The sequence below is a fragment of the Cuculus canorus genome, chromosome 1, assembly GCF_017976375.1.
Source record: "Cuculus canorus isolate bCucCan1 chromosome 1, bCucCan1.pri, whole genome shotgun sequence".
NCBI classification, from domain to species: Eukaryota; Metazoa; Chordata; class Aves; order Cuculiformes; family Cuculidae; genus Cuculus; species Cuculus canorus.
The window spans coordinates 187,017,430-187,032,276 of NC_071401.1; positions in this window are offsets into that span (position 1 = coordinate 187,017,430).

Consider the following 14,847-nt stretch of genomic DNA (forward strand, 5'->3'; position numbering starts at 1 on the left):
GTGTCTAGTCTAAATCTGCCCCTCTTCAGTTTATACCCATTGCCCCTAGTCCTATCACTACAAGCCTTTGTGAACAGTCCCTCCACAGCTCTCTTGTAGCCCCCTTCATGTCACTGTAAGATCCCCTCGGAGCCTTCTCTTTTCCAGGCTCAACAACTCCAACTCTCTCAGCCTGTCTTCATGTGGAAGGTGCTCCAGCCCTCTGATCATCTTTGTAGCCCTCCTCTGGACCTGTTCCAACAGTTCCATATCCTTCTTATGTTGAGGATTCCAGAACTGGACACAATACTCCAGTTGCGGCCTCACAAAAGAGGAGTAGAGGGGCAGAATAACCTCCCTCCACCTGCTGGCCACACTTCTTTTGGTGCAGCCCAGGATACAATTGGTTTTCTGGGCTACAAGCACACACTGCCAGCTCATGTCAAGCTTCTCATCGACCATCACCCCCAAGTTCTTCTCCGCAGGGCTGCTCTCAATCACATCATCCACCATCCTGTATTGAAACCGTAGACTGCCCCAGTCCAGGTGCAGGACATTGCACTTGGCCTTGTTGAACCTCATGAGGTTCTCAGGGGCCCACTTCTCCAGCCTGTCCAGGTCCCTCTGGATTATGTCCTGTTCTTCTGGTGTGGCAACTGCACCACTCAGCTCGGTGTCATGGGCAAACTTGCTGAGGGTGCACTCAATCTCGCCGTCTGTATCATTGATGAAGATATTAAACAGCACCGGTGCCAGTACAGACCCTGAGGGACACTGCTTGTCATGGATCTCCATCTGGACTTTGAGCCATTGACCACTACTCTTTGAATATGACCATGCAACCAGTTTCTTATCCACGGTACTGTCCACCCATCAAATCCATCTCTCTCCAATTTAAAGAGAAGGATGTTGTGGGGGACCATGTCAAAAGCTTTACAGAAGTCTAGATAGGTCACATCTGTCAGTTTACCTGTGTCCACTGCTGCGGTTACCCCATCCTTCAAAGACACAAAGAAACAAAAAGTTTGTCATACAGAATTTGCCCCTGGCAAAGCCATGCTGGCTTTTGTTACATGCTGTCAACTCCCATCTTGTTCTAGGAAAAGTAAATGTCATTCCAACCTGGAACATTAGGAAGCCCACAAGATGTAAGAATGAGCAAAGAATTTGCTACTTGTGTTCAGTATTTCCAGTTCTTAAAATTGTTTCTGAAGTCTTGAAATGCTTATATTTATTGGAAAGTCAGACCTTAAAGTGCTTTTATCTTGTTTGTTTCCTTTGCAGTAGGATCTCATTTTCATCTCTGCAGGAGAAAGCTGAAAAAAACGTGACCTATCATGATGAAAAAAAAGGAGACAAAGCTCCTAAAACCTGATAATTTTAGCTATAATGAATGATGATCTTTTAACATTTCAAACTAACAATGCCAGTTTTCTATTATGACTGTTCAAATGACTTGTGCTTTACTATGAAGGATACATTCTGTAATGGCAGACATATCAGCCAGGGTGAGTAAAATGAAGGGCCAACACCTGTGACAAGCTTGTGATAGCTGTTGTGCAGCCATCAACTTAGCTCCAAGAGCGCTTATTACGACAATTGTGTTGTTGGGCATTTTAAGGAGCACTAACTATCCTGTGGTCATCTTCAGCAGAACTTCCAAGACAAAAGTACTGCACCACATAAATACACAAAATTAACATGGATTTATCATCAATTATGTGAATTAGTGTTTTTTACTTTATTTTTGTTGGAATTATCCTAGAGAGGGCTCTGCAGGCAACGTTTTCACTGATAACGCCCCAGTATACATAACAGGGTTTTCTCCTTCTCCATAGTGGGGACTCAAAAGGTGTCCAGCTCTCAGGAAAAATTGTTCACTTTATAGCATTTCAAAAGCAGAAGTTTAATTCTGATGAGAGTATAACCCCCCAAATCTGTTAGGTATCAATTACTACATATTTAATTTCACAGCTGTGCCTTTTCCCTTCCTGATTTTTCCCCTCTTTTTATGGTTCTCTTGTTTGAGCATTTTGGATCTGGTTCTTAATTGGGTCCTGATGAAACTTAATGCCTTAATTTCAGAGCCCAGCATTACCCAATTCCCTTCTTCATTTTGAAATTTCTGCAAATTCTATATTCATCATCTGTGTAGCTGTGCAGACTGTAATCCCTCATAATAGGCTGATGCTGATCCTGCTGTATGGATTAGCCAATGTAAAATGCTTATCTAATGAATTTTCATCAATTCATCCCTTCCAAACTCATCCCCAAGCAGCCCAGGTATATGTAATCTAACTGACTAGCTTTTACCAGCTGCACACAAGAGATGTGAAAATAAGCCTTATTTCAAGCCTCAGTCGCATAGCTACAACAATGTTGTTGTTTATTTTACTTCACAAAATGAGTATATGTGAGGAATTCTAAGGTACGCTGTATAGTTAGACATGCAGCACACCAAATCCAGTGATGTTTCTTTAAAAATTGCACAATTACAATATTTCCATGCCTAGGGTTTTTTTTCATTATTTCTCTAGAAAAAGAGAGAGGAAAAAATATTGCTGAACTGAAGTGTAATTCTGCTGCTTTCTTGTTGTGAAACCTATATTCCCATGCCAGATGGTGTCTGAGTTATCAAAGTTATTATCCTGAACTCAATCAGTGAAGAATGAAAGTAAGTAAGTAGGGGATGAAGTGACAGGAGCATTCAAAATACAAAGCATCTAATATAGGTGAGGATTCTTTAAATTAGATAGAAACTAATCTATAAATTCAGCCTAAGCTGTAACAGCTTGAGTCTTCACTTTACAATATTCTAAGAAACTGTGCAAAATTCAGTACTTGAGGCCCAATTCCCAGCAAAACAGTGGTCTATAGAAGATGAGAGTTGTTTTTATATTCTGGAGGAGCTATCACTAGCGATCATCAAATGCACTTTGAAGCAGTTGTTCTTCAAATGTTCCTGTAAGTGTCGTGGGATGATTTTTCAGACTGTTGCGTGACCTCAGAAATTATTGTTTCCTTTCTTAATCCTGGCTTAAACCCACCAAGGCAAAAAACAATTACAGTAAATACTTTTTACCATAAACCCTGTAAAGCAGACACCATGGAGGTGCCGTTAACATTTAGTTTATCTTACATTTCCTTTTTCTTTCTCTATTTGTTTTTCCTTCAGTGAAATAAATCTAAGCAAGTTGACATTGAGCTACAGGCATGACTGAGATATACCGCTACAAGTTTTAAATGCAGTGGCAAAGTAGCCAAAAAATACTCTTTAATTTACTAATGACAATCTACTTATAGGAGAAATATGTAAAAAACCCTACTGAAAAATCTCTTTCATTTATCAAAACACATTTCTGCATAGTTTTTATTAAGAAGAATAATGCATTTATGGATCACACTAATCAGGATAATTTGTTAAAGCTCTGCAGGCTGTTCACTCATTTTCTCTTTAATGTAGATATATGTAGTCAAATTCTCAAGGTGTGCACACGTGAAGACAGATTGTATGGAAAATACCATTATGTTCTGGAATGTTCTGAATTGGGACTGCACAGCTGAAAGAAAAGAAACATCTATCATTTTGGAGAAAAAGGATGTAAGCTTGTGCTACTGGTATAGGAAAAACCCCTGGCCAGAAAGGGAAAAAATTAAATTCTAAGAATGCATGCAACTCTTGTTCCTGCACTGGGGATAGATGTACTAGGAGGGAAAGGGCCTTTAAGAACATATGCTGTACTAGGATCATACGGTACCATACCACACCACATCATACCATACTGTACAGCGTGGAAAGTATTTTTAAGTTTAAGCACTAAAACGTTATGAAATGCCAGAAATACTCCTGCCCTTTTTTGCCTTGTGTGGGTAAAGCGCAAAGTTGTCCTGCATGTAGTAGCAGCTGAGGTGCAAACACGAACAGTGGTCCCAGTTTGCAGATGTGATGGCCTGATAAACTGAAGCATTGTGATACACGTTCTTAAGGTACTCTCAGCCTCTTTTCCCCACTGCCATAAAGAATGGGCTATTTTTAATGCAGACCACTTAAATCTTGTTTTTAGCAAAGCCTCACAAAGGTTACAAATTTATGCCAAAAGGGAACAGTGAGAATGAGTACTTGCTTAGGAGAAAGAGTAGAAACACAAGCAGGGAGTGTGAACATCAAAACCAGCTGGGCCAGGGTCTCAGGGAGATCCACCTTTGATTATCTCCTTTCAAAACCAGTGGTACACAATCTTTCTGAGCAGGGCTGCTTTCAAAGGCTTTATCAGGACCAAAAGAATGTATATTTAAAAGACTCAGCCACAGCAGAGGCCCCAAGCAGAAGTCCTAGAAAATAGGATGCGTGAAGAGAAGTGAAGCTGATTTATGCCATGAGAAATTACAAATCATTGCTGACGAGTAAGTTTTCAACTGTATCTGGAAGCACAAGATTTGATTTATATTCTGAATCATATGGGTTTTGACTTTTTACAGAAGAACTTTTCAGGGAGATCAAAAGAAGCTACCGAGCTCAGTTGGTGATTAAACAAGAACCAAAGAGAACTCACATAAATCCTTGCGGGCAGGAAGTTCAACAAAAAGATGGTGACAAGGGTGACAGAGTTCTGCTTGCCCAGGTAATATCACTTCCTATCCCTTATTGCTCAATACTGAGCACTTTTGTCTCACCTGGAAACTGAAAGATCTTCTGCTTAGTGGACTAAAATTTGCAGGGCCTCTGAAGGCTTATACAGTCCATGATCACAATTAAAATGGATCATGAAAAAAAATGAGAACAATTGACTCTGGGGAAGTGATCCACTACAGTCATGTACGAGATGTTAGGGTACATACAGGACTGGCACATGCACATTATATGCATGGCTATTAAAGTGTTCTAGAGCAAAAAAGATCTCATCTGGAACTATAAGTTTAGCTGTAACTTTACTGAAAATACAGTAATGAGCCATGATGTTTTAATGGCCATTGCAGGTCGGGGTAGGTGAGGCAACGGCACTTCCAGGTGGTGTATGAGCACTCATTTTATGCCACATCAGTAGCATAAAGGGCAGACCGTAAATTGTTCCCTTTTTGACTACTCCTACCCTATCAATTAAATCCACCAGCTGATCACAATGAGTGTATCTTGCTGATTGAATTTCAATGTATGTAGGACTTTGAACCTGAGGCATGGTACAATGACGGGCTTATATACCTCTTAATGAAAAGGAGCTTAAACTATTAGGGCAATGGAGTATGCAGAGAGCAGTGAAGTGTTATGCCTCTCTGCCGTTTCAAATGCTTCATCTGTAGTTCATTCTTACAGCTCAGTGCTAAGCAACTAACTTTAAAAGGTTGGACTGGTTATATTCCAGACTAAAATGATTACTATTCTTTAACACCAGTGTAATATACAAATGGCTTTATACTGGTGAAGTGTCTTAGAGAAGACTGTGTTTAGGCCACTGCAGTATTGTGTGATTATTTTACCACTTTGTCTCCTTTACAACTCTATAAATAGCATTTTTCAATTGCCAGCAATTTAACATATATGTAAAATTTGGGAGATGGAGTGGGATTTTCAGAATGGCATTCATTAGTTATAAGAACAAATAGTATGTGCTCGCCTTCCTAAACCTCTCGGATACTTTTGAGACAGTCAGGTAGGCCCATTTCCCTAAATTCCGAATAATTTAGGGACAATTGAAAAACTTATCCCTGGTCAAAGTAAACTGTCTCCAAGACTCTCTAAATGAGATGACAAGATTCAGCTTTTAAGTCAATATTTAAATTCTGATATGAATTGAAATTATATTTAAAATTGTTTAGCTGCTGTAGCTTTCTAAACATATCAAAATATAAGAATTAATTTTGGTATTAACAGAATTTAGTCCAAACACAAAAAAATAGTAGATACCCAAAATTATGGATTTGGGTTTTTTTCAAATTATAAATTTTGCAAAATTTTTAGGCCTTAGAAATTGTTTTTGACTTTCTATTCGAAGTTGGAAGACTACATTTTTTTACTTCAATTAAAAAATAGAAACTGTCCAACAATCATGTTAATATGTGAAGGCACTTTTTTTTTTTTAAACAGATATCAGAAACAGGTGGGTATACATTTTGGTTTCAGGCAGCCACATGAACAGTAGGAAAGAAGATCGTTCTTGCTAGAAAAACAGCATGGCTTTTTGGCATTTCTTGCTATTACCTATGTGAACCTATTTTATAAACAAAACTACTAGCTGTCTGTATAGGAATACCAGATTCTATAAGGCTCAGTTTAGTATTAAACCAGTATAAATTGGAAGTCTTCTATATTGTCGTTCTTTAGTTGTTTTTTTCTGGTAACTCTATAGAAGAAAAGCTGGAAGAGGGACTACGTTAAGTGCATGCTATTTTGCAGCAAGGTGCCATATACTTTTACTCAGGTATTGCAATGTAATGCTATTTTGATGATGGAATCAGTTCCCAAAATAAAGATATGGAGAGTAAATAAAACACATCAAGACAATGTGAGTTCAAAATTTCCTAAGCTGCAATCCACTTGAAAAAGTTCTATTAACACCTATAGTAAATATAGAAAATCCTCCTTTGATATCACTGGAAAAACCAAGCAAATTTACTCACTTTTGTAGGCTTATGATGGTGAGCTATGGAGGGGGATATATGTAACATTTGGATTCTCAACTGTAATTTTGAAATACACTACTTATAAAATCAGTCTGCAAGGAGTCTTATTTTCTTGTAATGAATCAGCTAGAAGTACAATACTCCATCATTTTAGTTAAAATTAATTTCATGGCACAAATGGACAAAGCCATCTGCTACCAATTGTCTTGCAGCTAATAGCATTGCTGCTGGCAGCTGCCAAAGAACCGCATATTGCCATAGAGCTGTTACAGTCACTATAAAACAGTTAGCTAGCTTCATTGCTCCTCTCCATCGCTTGTTCCTCACAAATCCCTGAGGGCTAGGTCATGGACAAAGTACCACCAGCGTGTCAAAGCAGAAGGGAAGAGGCCACATCCCCATCCAGAATTCTAGCTATACTGGTAAGTATGCAGCATCTGTCTCCTAGCTTTGTCGATCCCTCTTGACTGATGTGAAGGCAGAGACAAACTGCTCGTATGCCCAGAAGTTATAGCTTCCTTTCCTATACTTATTGTTTGCTGATGTGCTAAAAGGCTACTGGTAGTTATAGGCTATTTTGAATTGCCAACTCTGGTCTGCTGAATTTAGGCCGTGTGTCTTCCTCCTTCTGGTAGCTATACAGGGTACCGGGGTCAAGATGCCCAGACAGATGATCTGAGCTGTTTGTTTCTCTCTCTAACTTCGATGCTGTGATTTAGGCACCTAGGGAGCTAACGTGAACTTAGCTCATGTTTTTAATGAGGATTTTGATCAGTACCTTTTGAAGCATGCTGAGAAGACCCTTGAAAACTTCTTCAGGAACAAATTCATGAAATTTTAATTTGCAGTGCAGTCAAGAGTGGCAAGATACATACTCAGTCCATGTGTCAAACATCATCAATAATTCAGGAGAACCAGATTATAATGAACTGTCATAACAGGAAACAATGGTGAAGCATGTAGACGTTACAAACACCGCATGAAATTCATACCATGAGTTTCAAAATACTTGCAGATATTCTCTACTGTCTCACAACAGCCATAATGGAGTCATGTAGGATCTCTGGCTCAAAATGAGCCCCAAAACACACTTAGCCCTGCTAAAGGTAGGAAAAGCCTGAAAAGTAGTTGACTAAATTTATAAAAATGAAAGAGTAAATAAACCTTCTCCCTCACCACCCACTAAGGTTTTCTGAAAGAAGTCTTACTTCACTGATACCAGTGGTAAAACTTCTAGTTTTCTGACACTATCTCTTTCAGTCTTTGCTAAATGACAAAAAAAATACTAAAGAAAAAAAGAAAAACCCCAAACAAGAAAACCCCAACATGCAGTCACAGCTGCTTCTTAAATCACTACAATTACTAAATATAGACAAAGAGGCCAGACAAAGTTCCCTACATTTTACAGCTTTGGTGTGTTCTTAAAAGTTTCACAACAAAACAAGCATCAGCAGAAAGGTCATTGAAGACTTGAAGAAATACCCATTTGTTCTCAGACCATACATAGTTTAAAAAGGAGAAATAATTTCTTACTGGTCAGGCTGATTTGCTGTATTAGAAGAAAATGAAAGTCAATTCAATGTATTTATAAACTGGCCAGCTAAACATGTCAGAAATGAATGCAAAAATGTGTTGGCCTGACGTTTAACAGAGAATGGATCAAGTAGGCACAGATTATTTTATAATACACGTGCTCTGAGCAGCAAAGGGATGAATGGTAGGTTAAGGAGAGAGTATAAAACAGAATACTTACTACTCTTTATTATAAACTACTATGACTGCAGGGAACAAACACTTTGCACAGGTAATAATAGAGACATTAGCACTAGATGATCTACAAGCTGTAAAGGCCCTTAGCATTAAGTGAATTAACTGGATTTTAGCCAGTATTGTTAGCTAAAAGTAAAAATATCCAGTCTCTGCTGCTCAAGATGGGGAGTTCAGGAGGCTGAGGCCATACTGACAAATGAGCAAAAACCTTAGTCTAGCTGGCTTGAGAGAGAAAATATACTTTGAGGAGTAGAGGCAGAGGGGAGCGGAGAAGGCTACTGTCTTTCAGACAATGTACAGTGCCTCTCAAAGCCACTGGGAAGATGGCGTGTATCTTTGCTCCTCACAGCACAAACAGAAATTGCTGGTGACCACAGAGGCAGTCTTTAACACCGTAGGATCTTCTCTCCTTCCAACCACACATGAGGTGACTTACACAAGTACCTTGCTATAATTCAGTGGCCCTTCCTTCATCATGCCACAGACCGAGGACTCATGCTCTTTGCATCACAGTGCCCAAGGGTGACTATAAGAGCTACTTAGATTAGTTATGCTGGGAACACGCAATGCTCAAGTCACATTTACCCCACTCCAGACAAAATACCAATGCTGCAACTTGTGTCTGCATCAGAACTTCAGAAATCTGGCCATTCTGCTCTACTTAAGGACAGTGGGAATCTGTCAGCTCCAAAGTTGAGTGATTCTGAAAACATACAAGCTCCAACTTTGCATAATTTGTTCATTTTCAATTCTTGGTTTAAATTGTTTCTATGAGGCCAGTAACTGAGCCCAGTAAAAACTTATGTGCATGTTAATTACATGAGGAAGCCACAGCAGGCAGTGTGGTTACTTAGATGCTTGAATTTATGTAAGCACTTAAGTTTATGCAGAATCAGGGCCTTGCATTTTAGAACAGGACATAATTCATTCTATACCTTACATATGCAGTGGGAAAACAGCTGTGAGTGAGTTCAGTCTTGGGGTTCTGAATTTAAAGTCCAGAAATTCAAAGTCATACATGGTTCCCACACCTTCCGTTACTCTCTCCACTGGCACATATGTAGTGTTTTGCATTGCTGTTCATGCTAAGAAATTTATGCCCTGAAGTCTACGTAAAACATTACCAACTTATGTTTCCCACAGCTGCTGTAACTCTAAAGTTCTTGGTTTCTGTGCATTTAAATTAACAGTCATAACAATACACTAAAGCCTTTTCCTGCACTGAAATTCAATTCAAGATATTTTATTTCTTACAGTATAACCAAAACACTCATATTGATCTCTTGCTGAAATAGCTCTCCTTCTCAGTATCTTCTGAAATAACTGCAACAGTCATTTACTCCTGCACAATATCTGATTTTCATACCAAACATTTTCTCAACGTGTGTCTCTTTTGCCAATGTCATGGTCACTTGCCCTTGTGAAAGGTCATACTCATAGCATATATGAAGTTTTCTGGTTAAGCCTTTTTGAAATCATCCACTCACTACAGATTATAAAAAATTACTACAGTGCAATATGTCAAATGGTTTGAACATCATTAAACTAGAAGGGAATCTCAGACTAAAAACATATAATTCTCCATCAACTTTTCTTCTTGTTGTTGGTATCTACAAAGTTAAGTGAACAAAGATGACTGCTGTCAGCCGATGTTTTTTGAAGTTTGCTGTGCATTTCACTCATTTCTCCAAGGGTATCTAGACACATTTAAAAAAAAATCTCTCAAATTCAAGTCTCAAAACTAGAATTGATATGGCAAAGCAACACAAGAGAGGTGAAACTCCAAAGGATGGAAATAACTGCTCAACTGGACAATACAATAGTTATCATGACTGAAAAAATTTGAAAAGAGTAAAGAGGGAATAAAGAGTGCTGAAAATACGAATCCTGTCAATAAAAGAAACCTGTCAATATTGATTGTTACAGCTGACCTTAAAATTGTATTTCATCTCTACAGGTAAAGACTAAACCGATTTTGAAAGACAGACAGTGAAATATATTAAAAGTGACAATGAGTAGCATTTTAAATAAACTGAAGCTTTAGATAATTCAACAGTAGGGCTGAAGGCTGTAAAAAATTATAGTTGAGTGAAAAATATGCTAGAGAAAATGGTGTTTGTAAAATGCCCCTTAAATGCTGGCAAGATGTCTTATTTCTGCCTAAGTGGCCATTTTAACAACAAGCATTAGCATCCTGACAACCTCAGGTGTCTCAGAATTGAAAAAAGAGGCCTCACCAGCTGGATGAGAGGGAGAAGGGGCTGCTCTTCTCATTTTCTTAAATAGCATGTTCAGATTGGAAAGCTTTAAAAGTTCATACCTCAAATTATACCTGCAAATATGAAAGCCTAGAACTTTTCACTATTTTAAATGAAACTCGAAGTTATATTAGAATTTCAATAACTGACTTGACATAAATGTGCGGCTCCCAAGAAATCTGTAGGGGTTAGCAATATTGGTGTAGGTATTACTGAAAATGCACATGCCTGTTGCAAGAGCCTTCAAAGCCATTACTGGATATTGATCACTAATTCAGGTTGTTATGCAGCTCTTGAAATTTCTGAGTCCGATTCAGGCAGATACACATCAGCTGTGTTTGCTCTGTTGCACTGTCTTCCAAATACACATTATGGTGAAAACCCGTTTAATAAACAGATGCGTGGAGTAGTCTAGTGAAGGTAGAGGCACTTTAATACTTACAGATTAGAGGACTTTACCAAGTACTCACATGGAAATAAGACTCCATGTTAAGACCTTTTCAAATCAATATTACGAACAGGTAGCATGAAGTAAAGTAGAACTTAATAAGTTGAATCATGTCCTTTTGGTGTCTAAATGCTTTAGAAGAAGTAACATTGAATGTGCAATATTTCTTGAGGTATTCTTTGTCAACTTCAAAGCAATAATCAATAATATGATCAAACACTGTGTGTCATTCTTCTAATACAGCAATGCTGGCAAATAATTACACAAAAGAGTTCAAGAGGAAAATTGGCTTTTGCACACAAATGTTGGCAGGATTTTATCAGGCTTGAAAAACTGTGAAACACACAGTTCTTTGGGAGAATATAATTTTACCACTTGTGATACAAAAATAGTTTAGCAGTAGAAGGGGGGGACTACCTATTCTCAGCCTTCATTTGAAGGTCTCAACTTTTCTTTATCATTCCTGTAATGTACTCTGACAATAAGACAGCAGAATCTCAAAATTAAATGTCATAATATTTACATGTCTTTTATAGAATCATAGAATCACTAAGTTGGAAGGGATCCACTAGGTCATCGAGTCCAACCATTTCTAACAATCCCTAAACTATGCCCCTCAGCACCTCATCTACTGGTCCCTTAAACACATGCAGGGAAGGTGACTCAACCCCCTCCCTGCGCAGCCTATTCCAGTGCCCAAAAACCCTTTCTGTGAAAAATTTTTTCCTGATGTCCAGACTGAACCTCCCCTGGTGGAGCTTCAGGCCATTCCCTCTTGTCCTGTCCCCTGTCACTTGGGTAAAAAGACCAGCTCCCTCCTCTCCACAACCTCCTTTCAGGCAGTTGTAGAGAGCAATAAGGTCTCCCCTCAGCCTCCTCTTCTCCAGGCTAAACAACCCCAGCTCTCCCAGCCGCTCCTCGTAAGACTTGTTCTCCACCCCCTCACCAGCTTCGTTGCTCTTCTCTGGACACACTCCAGAGCCTCAACATCCTTCTTTTGGTGAGGGGCGCAGAACTGAACACAGTACTCAAGGTGCGGTCTCACCAGTACAGAGGGAGAATAACCTCCCTGGACCTGCTGGTCACGCTGCTTCTGATACAGGCCAAGATGCCATTTGCCTTCTTGGCCACCTGGGCACAATGCCAGCTCTTGTTCAGTTGGCTGTCAACCAACACCCCCAGGTCCTTCTCCTCCAGGCAGCTTTCTAGCTGGACTTCTCCTAGTCTGTAGCGTTGCACAGGGTTGTTGTGCCCCAAGTGCAGGACCCGGCATTTGGCCTTGTCAGACCTCATGCCATTGGTCTCAGCCCAGTGGTGCAGCCTGTTCAGATCCCTTTGCAGAGCCTCCCTACCCTCCAGCAGATCCACGCTTCCACCCAGCTTAGTGTCACCTGCAAACTTGCTGAGGGTGCACTCAATGCCTTCATCCAGGTCACTGATAAAGACATTGAACAGAGCTGGACCCAGTACCGAGCTCTGAGGAACTCCACTTGTGACTGGCCTCCAGCTGGAGTTCACTCCATTGACCACCACTCTCTGGGCCCGGCCATCCAACCAGTTTTCCACCCAGGAGAGTGTGCGCCCATCCAGGCGAGAGGCTGACAGTTTCTGAAGCAGAATGCTGTGAGAAACTGTGTCAAAGGCTTTACCGAAGTCCAAGAAGACTACATCCACAGCCTTTCCCTCATCCAGTAGTCGAGTCACTTTGTCATAGAAGGCAATCAGGTTAGTTTGGCAAGACCTGCCTTTCATGAACCTGTGTTGACTGGGCCTGATTACCCGGTTGTCTTGTATGTGCTTCATGATAGCACTCAAGATCACCTGTTCCATGACTTTCCCCAGCACTGAGGTCAGACTGACAGGCCTGTAGTTCCCTGGATCCTCCCTGCAAACCTTCTTGTAGATGGGCACAACATTAGCCAGCCTCCGGTCCAGTGGAACTTCCCCAGTCAGCCAGGACCACTGGAAGATGATGGAAAGGGGTTTGGAAAGGACATCCGTCAGCTCCTTTAGTACTCTTGGGTGGATCCCATCTGGACCCATAGACTTGTAGGTGTCTAGCTGGGCAGGCAAGTCTCTAACCTCCTCCTCTTGGATCATGGGAGCCTCATTCTGCTCCTCTAATTCCTGGGTTTGTACACAGGAGGAACAACTTCCCTTACTCTTAAAAAGACTGAGGCAAAGAAGGCATTAAGTACCTCAGCCTTGTCTTCATCCCTTGTCACTGTTGTTCCTTCTGCATCCAATAGGGACTGAATATTCTCCCTAGTCCTCCTTTTCTTGTTAATGTATTTGTAGAAAGGCTTTTTATTATCTTTCACAGACTTAGCCAGTTTGAGTTCTAGTTGGGCCTTAGCCCTCCTGATTTTTTCCCTGCACAATCTCACTTCCTCCCTGTAGCCCACCCAAGATGCCTGTCCCCTCTTCCAAAGCTCATAGACATTCCTCTTCTTTTTGATATCTCTCAGGATCCCCCTACTCAACCAAGCTGGTTTTCTCCCCCGCCGGCTCCTTTTCTGGAACATGGGGATGGCTCGCTCCTGAGCTGCTAGGATTTCATTTTTGAAGAGCGCCCAGCCCTTGTGGGCTCCCTTGCCCTTGAGGACTGTCTCCCATGGGACTTTGCTGCCAGCCTTCTGAACAGTCCAAAGTCTGCCCTCTGGAAGTTTAATGTGACTGTTTTGCTAATCCCCCTCTTCATCTCACCTAGAACTGGAAACTCTATCATCTCATGATTGCTTTGTCCCAGGCGTCCTCCAATTGTCACATCCCCCACAAGGCCTCTTCTGTTCACAAACAGCAGGTCCAGGAAGGCACCCACACTTGTCAGCTCACTCACCAGTTGTGTGAGGAAGTTGTCTTCCACACACTCCAGGAACCTCCTAGACTGCTTCCTTTCTGCTGTATTGTACTTCCAGCAGATATTAGGAAGATTGAAGTCTCCCATGAGGACAAGAGGTAGCAATCTAGAGACTATTCCCAGCTGTTTATAGAAGAGCTCATCAGCTGCTTCTTCTTGGCTGGGTGGTCTGTAGCAGACTCCCATCACAATGTCAGCCTTCTTGTGGGCTCCTCTGATTTTAACCCACAGGCACTCAGTCCCTTCCTCACTGTAACTGAGCTCTAGGGTATCAAAGCACTCTCTAACATAGAGGGCTACACCACCTCCTCTCCTACCCTTCCTGTCCCGCCTGAAGCGTTTATACCCCTCCATGGCTGCACTCCACTTATACGAGTCGTCCCAGCATGTTTCCATGATGGCAATGACATTGTAGTCACCTTGCCCTACAACAGCTTCCAGCTCCTCCTTCTTATTGCCCATGCTGCGTGCATTGGTGTAAATGCACTTCACCTGGGCTGGTGAACCTTCAGCCCTCATAAAGGGAATACAGTTCATTCCTGATTGACTGGTCCTTGGAATAACACAGTGTCAGTTTCATCCTTACTGTCCTCAGGTATCATCGCCCCACTTGCTCTGTGGTGATGTACTGGTGATCCTCTCCAGCACACCATCTCTCATTTACTGGAGTCCCACCTCCAGGCTCACTCCCAACTAGCCTGGTCTCGTCCCCCTCCCCCTTCACATCTAGTTTAAAGCTCTATTTAAGAGCCTAGCTAGATTTTTAGTAAGGACTTTAGTCTCCCTTGGAGACAAGCATGTCCCATTCCTAGTAAGAAAGCCTGGGGGTGGGTGGATCACCCCATGATTAAAGAACCCAAAGCCTTTCTCCTCACACCAGGTTCGGAGCCAGGCATTAATCAACTCTTTCTCTT